Genomic DNA, 6,418 nt, shown 5'->3' on the forward strand with positions numbered 1-6,418 from the left:
AGGATCTCAAAAATCTCCAATATCCATGTCCCAGGAGACTGGGTCATAGGCAGTTGGTCCTAATGGTTAGAGCAGGAGTCAGGCCTAGTAGTCTGAGACCAAATGCTAATGACCAAGGTGAAAGCAGTCAGAGCCAGGATGGGAGCCAAAGGTCAGAACCAAAGCCAGAGTCCAAATGCTAAAGCCAAGGGTCAAGAGAGAGTTGGAGCCAGGACTCAAATAACCATGGGTCAGAAGCAGAATACCTGGAGTCAGGGAATACAGGAGCAGGGCTCATTCTGAGGCAGGAGCAAGGCTGGGACAGGACTGGAACAAGGCCAAGTGTAGGACAAGGTCTAGGCTGGAGCAAGGCTGGGTGCAGGGCAGTATCTAGAGTGGAGCAGTGCAAGAGCAGGGCTCGGAATTAGGCAAGTACAGGAAAGCAAAGTATCCACAGACATATGTGTTGAGTAGTCACTGATCTTCTGCAGCTTCTGGGCTTAAGAGCTGCTTTGCCTTAGCCAATCAGATGGTTCTGCTGTGGCCCAGTTGCACTCATTGGCTGCCTGATGACTGGGCCGGCACAGCTGTGGGCCCTCATGACTGACACCATGTACCCTATATGTGTACGTCCATTAAACACAACATGCCCTTCTTACTTACCTTTCACATGGAACCACGATTTTGTCCTTCCCACTCATCCCACTATCATTAAACATTCCCCAAGGGTCTAAGGCTGAAGGGAGTGAACATATAGTACCTTCTGCAGCAACCCCCTTCCATATCCGGTCCAATTTCTGCATCCTCGCGAATGCTTTTATAAAAACACACTACAGGTGAAAGCTAAGAGGGCACAGATATGTAACTGCTGAAACTGAATGTCTGGGACATTTGCCCAGAAAGAACTAGAACCAAACTTATTCTATGTAAATTATACTTTGTCTGTGCAAACAAGATGCAACATGAACACTTCATCACAGTGTTACTGCATTCCTTTCGTTGCTTTCTTTTTTTGAGAGTGAAGGAGATTAAAATTCCTCTAAAACTAATCCATCAGCTTTTTTGGTTTTGTTTTTAATTTTTGCCCAAGGAGAATTAAATATATTTTTGCCCTTTTGAGCCAAGCAGCTAGTCAAAGTCTGAGGCTCTGGGAATGTTCCATTGGGAAGTAGAAATTGGTGAAAATCAGATATTTCTTTGAAGCTGTTTTGTTTATTCACAAAGAAGGTACAAAGTCCTATGTCTCTGAATGCAGAAGGAACCAAGAACAAATGGAGCAGGTGTTTAGCTTACAGCCCCAAACTTCTTTAGCCAACACCAGACCCAAAAGCGCGCTCTCTAGCTTTTTCCAGCGTCACTCTGTGCTTAATAGGCCCCCTGCTTGCCTTTTCTTGCCTCTCTTACTCTGTCTGCCTCTCTCTCTCTCTGTTCCTGTCTGTGACCTCAGGATCTGTGTGTTCTCTCACACTCCCACGCACACCTACCCAAAACAATAAGCAGTCCAAAAGCTCCTGGGCAGATTCTCACATGTTTATCTTAGGTGGGGCTTACGTTTACGATTATGAGTTGTGAATCTACTAGCAGCCTCAACAGTGTATTAACCCAACCCATAACAATGTTTCACCCTAACCCAATTCACAACAGTGTTTTCTTATCTGGTAGAAAAAACAATCGATGTCAAAGTTAAATGCTCACAACAGGAAAATTAAGTTACAGATTTGTTGACTGATGCGCACACGTAACATCAGATTGCCACATATCTGGACCTTGCCTTTATTAAATAACAGGAAGACTGAAAGATTAGATCAGTGGTTTAGGAAAAAGTAGCTTTTCATTCCCATAAATCAACATTCTATTTTTCTAATTGAAGTAGAAAGCCAGCTCTACAGAGCAGCAATAATTTTGCAGAGTGTTTTTATAAATGCAGAGATGTCAAAGGTAAAACCCATGGGCCGGACACAGCCCACACAACAGTTTCATCTGGCCCATGGACTTCCCAAGAACCTTTGGGCTTGTCTGCATGACCCCAGAGTCTACATAGTAGAGGTGAGATTTGTAGAGTGCAACACACCCTGTATAGTCAATACAGTGGAGTTCGAGCTCAACACACTGGTGCATGCTACAGATCACACCCCTGGAGTCCAGGCACAGGTGCAGCAATCCAGAAAAACCTCATGTACAAGCATAGAACTACTTGGTCAGTTTTAGAGGTGTGGATAGGCATAAGCTACTACGTGTCCAGGTGAGGGGAAATGGCACTGAAAAATGCTTACTTACAGCTGGAGAATAGATACCCCAACCTGGCAAGTCAAAGAAAGGAAACTTCAAATAGTCAAAGCATGAATATATTACCAATTGGTTTATCTTTGGGCATGTCTACGCTAGAAAGGTAAGTAATTCGCAGTAATTCATGTCCACACTACCTTCCTTCTGTCAACGGTGTGCGTCTTCACCAGGAGCACTTCCACTGACTTAAGAGGGGCAGTAGGGGTGGGGGTGAGAGCCCGGGCTCTCAGCTCCACATGCAGCTCTCCACCAAGAGCCCAGCTGCCCCCTCCCCTGGCTCTTGGCTCCCCGTCACTGGTAGCCCGGCTGCCCACCCCTCCCAGCTCTCGGCTCCCCACCGCAGCCGGAACCCCAGCTGTGAGTCTGGACAGCTTCCAGGCTCCCAGCAAGGAGCAGCAAGCCTCAGTACAGCCACTGGGCTCCCCCGAGAGAGTGAGGAGATGGAGGCTACCAGGCAGCCAGGCTGTGCCCACCAGGCTCCCTGCTCCCCAATCCCACCCAGGCTGTGCCCACCAGGCTCCCTGCTCCCCAATCCCACCCAGGCTGCACCTTGGGCTCCCTCCTTGCTGTCGGGTGCCCGATTGTAGTGGGGAGCCAAAAGCCTGGGAGGCACCTTGGCTTCCATAGTGGGGAGCCAAGAACCTGGGGGGCAGCAGGGCAGCACCAGGGCTCCCCGCATGGAGCAGGGAGCCGGAAGCCTCCAAGCAGCAGCCCAGCTGGTAGCAGGGAGCCTGGTGGGCACAGTCTGGCTTAGAGCAGGGCGTGGGGAGCCCAGGCAGCAGCAGGGAGCAGTCCAGGGGCAGCCGGGCTCCCTGCAGGGAGTGGAGTGGGCACAAGCTGGTTGGGAGCAGGAAGCTTTCTTCTCAATTTCACTTCTCCAGCATAGAGCTGTGAAATTGACAAGAATGACAGCTAGCAGCCCATGTAAGTAACCAGCATCTGTGGGGACACTGTGTCACCCTAACTACACCAACATAAGCCCTATGCTTCTTCTGGAGATGGCTTTATGACATCAGTGTTGTAGGGCACTTACATTGGTGGGAGCAAGACTGTAATGTGCACATTGACATAATTAGGTCAACGTAAGCTGCCTTATGTTGACCTAACTCTAGTGTAGACCAAGCCACAATCTATTTCGGTTTTACCCACTTTTGTTGAATGTGGCCCATGCCAAGTGGCAGGTATCAGCGCAGCCTGCCATTGCAAAGAGTTTGCCCTGCCTGTTCCCAGCCTGCACACCTCTATGGATTATGTTTCAGCAACTGGGCACCATCGTTGTTCTATAACAATTTTCTTCTGATGTACATTGGACTCTACTGTGCCATACCACTGCTGTGCTTTTAGCACGTCATCACTACTGAGCTGCCTGGCAGGTGAATGTTCTTTCTGGGGCGTAGCAGTGTGTACACTCCCTCTGCTCACTTCTAGTCTCCAAGAGGACTTTTTCTTGCCTGAGTCCCAAAGCCTACTGGTGCTCCTTCTGGGGCAGCATTGCTCCACAATGCCCCCAGTCTGGGACTGCAGCTAGAAGCCACAATTCTAGCCCTCTGTACATAGGAAAGTGTGTTAAGCAACTAAACAAACAAAGCAAGAGTGGTATTCATAAAGCAGTGTGGGAAAGGAAATACCAGTATGAGAAGATCCTCCTCCATCCTGCTTAACATAAGACACTGGGGTCATAACGACAGATACTTGTCTGTTACAATGTAGTGTAATTAGAGTTGGAACACACACCCCAGGGCAAGATCCAGACTCCAATACAGACTATTGTCGAGGCAACTGGCAGCTCTGTTCATCAGCTAGAATGCATTAGGGCTTGGGACAGGATTACAAAGCTTTGCAGCTTAGCAGGCATAGCCAGCAATTGTGTTCAATATTTACATCTTTTGATCAGCCAAATCTCTTCGCTCAGGAAAGGGCTGAAAATAAGGACACTGGAAGTTTAACTGAGGAAAGAGGGATGATGATAAATTCCTTAACAATGTTTACAACCCAGATTTGATTCACAGCGGCATAGTGTAGTACTCGCATTGTAGCGCATCAACCATTTAACAGCCTAGCTCATTTTCAGTGTATGTCTAACAAAACAGCCTGCAGCCGGGAACACTGAGCCTCATGTGCCAAAACTGTGTTTAAAAAAAGGGAGGATAAAACTTACAGTTGCCTCCAATTTGTCATGTAAAATCAATGAAATGGCAACGTTTACTGAGTGTGAAACAGACCCTGCTATCCCTTCTCACTCAGACCAACTTCCCAATTCAATCAATTGGTGTGCCGGCTGAGAGAGGCTTGTACAATTTGGCCCTGTGAAAGCCAAACCTTAGCTGAGCATCCGGTACTTCATTGGGCATGTGATATTAGTGAACAGATAACCTGCTATGTGACAGGAAAGTTATCATGGTATTATAGATACACTAAAGAGCAGGGGGCCAGATCCTCAACAGGTGTAAATTGTCATAGTTCGATTGAAGCCAATGGAGCTGTGACAATGGACACCAGTTCAGGCTCTGGCCCAAGGTTCTGAATGGAAATAATCACAATATATACTGGCAATGGGTTACACCGTACTAAAAGAGATGGCTGTAGCGCCCAAAGATTCCATGCAAGATGAGGCCCCATTGTGTTAGGAGCTGTAGGAAAATGCAGCCGCTTTCCCAAAATGCTTCCAATCTAGTTAAAGACAAGTTACCACAGGTTAAGGCAAAACATAAACATAGACTGTCAGCTCTTTGGGTCAAGAACTGTCTTTTTGCTCTGTGTTTGTACAGCACCTAGCACAACGGGATCCCCGGCGAGGACTAGGGCTCCTACAGGCTACAGTAACACAAATAAATAATAAAAATAATAGTCATAATGGAAAGATGGGGTGGAGGCACAGTAAATCACACCATTGCTTCAGTTAGCTATTTGCACAGCTTGAGGGTTCCAAGTCATTTAAGACTTTTTTTGCACATAAATTAATACATATCAGCTCTTCCCCCTCTCAGTCACCCATTCCCAGCATTGCAGACCTATATAACTAATCTGCAGAAGCCAAACCAACCACCAGGGTTACTCCTCTATCACCACATCTCCAACTCAGCTGAATGTAAGTGCCAGAGGACTCTATCCAAGGCAGAATAGGCCCACTCACAGGTTAAATGAAACATTATATATGATGAAAGTACCATGGACTAGAAAAACAGTAGAAAGGCACATCAGTTGCAAATTACATAGCTTGAGTCTTGCATTTCTATTAAATTTAAAAGCATATTTATAAGTGAAGCTCAAGGAATGCTTCCCAGTAAGTTATTCTGCATGTGTATAAAAAGGGTGCTTCTCACTTTTGAGATAGTTATGTTCTTTGGTGTTCAGTTTACAAAGGAGGTTACTTATTAATGCATAGAATTGTGTTTAGATTCTATGGTCATTAAAGCTTAAACCGAGTGGGAGAGAGTAAAGCAATTTAAATATTTTTAAAAAGCCAATAGCCTGTCACAGTCTGACCTTCTCCGATATATTTGCAGAGGTGTGCTTTTTTTTTTTTTTTTTTAAGAGTGCAACACCTATATCAAGCCAAATCTTCAGGTGTGCTGAAACAGCACACCTGGGGAAGGAGTGGCTTTCTGCCACATTTCCACCCACACTCTCAGATCCCAAGGGCTGCATGGGCTGGTTTGCCCTAGGGCACAGCTTAGCACAGACTTAAAACTGCTTTGGCCTGTAACTGCAGCACACTCCAGTCAGAGTCCTTCACACTCAGTGTTTTGGAAACTTAGCACTGAGTTATGCCAGACAAGTAAAATCACTATTTTGCATCTCAGTGAGCTGAAGTGTCACAGATAGGTGAACTATGTTGGCCCAGTGCTACAGGATGACACAGAAGCAGCAGATCTCTTCAATAAGGTAGAGCCATTTTTTCTTCATTACTTTCTGAATACATACAAATAAAAGGTTTCAGAGTAACAGCCGTGTTAGTCTGTATTCACAAAAAGAAAAGGAGTACTTGTGGCACCTTAGAGACTAACCAATTTATTAGAGCATAAGCTTTCATGAGCTACAGCTCACTTCCTCAGACCAAATAAAAGAAATTCCAAGTTATGGTTCTAGAGCAGAGGTGGGCCAGATCCAGCCCACGGGACTGTCCTACCCGGCCCCTGAGCTCCCGGCTGGG

This window comes from Lepidochelys kempii, chromosome 1 (genome assembly GCF_965140285.1).
Source record: "Lepidochelys kempii isolate rLepKem1 chromosome 1, rLepKem1.hap1, whole genome shotgun sequence".
Lineage (NCBI taxonomy): Eukaryota > Metazoa > Chordata > Testudines > Cheloniidae > Lepidochelys > Lepidochelys kempii.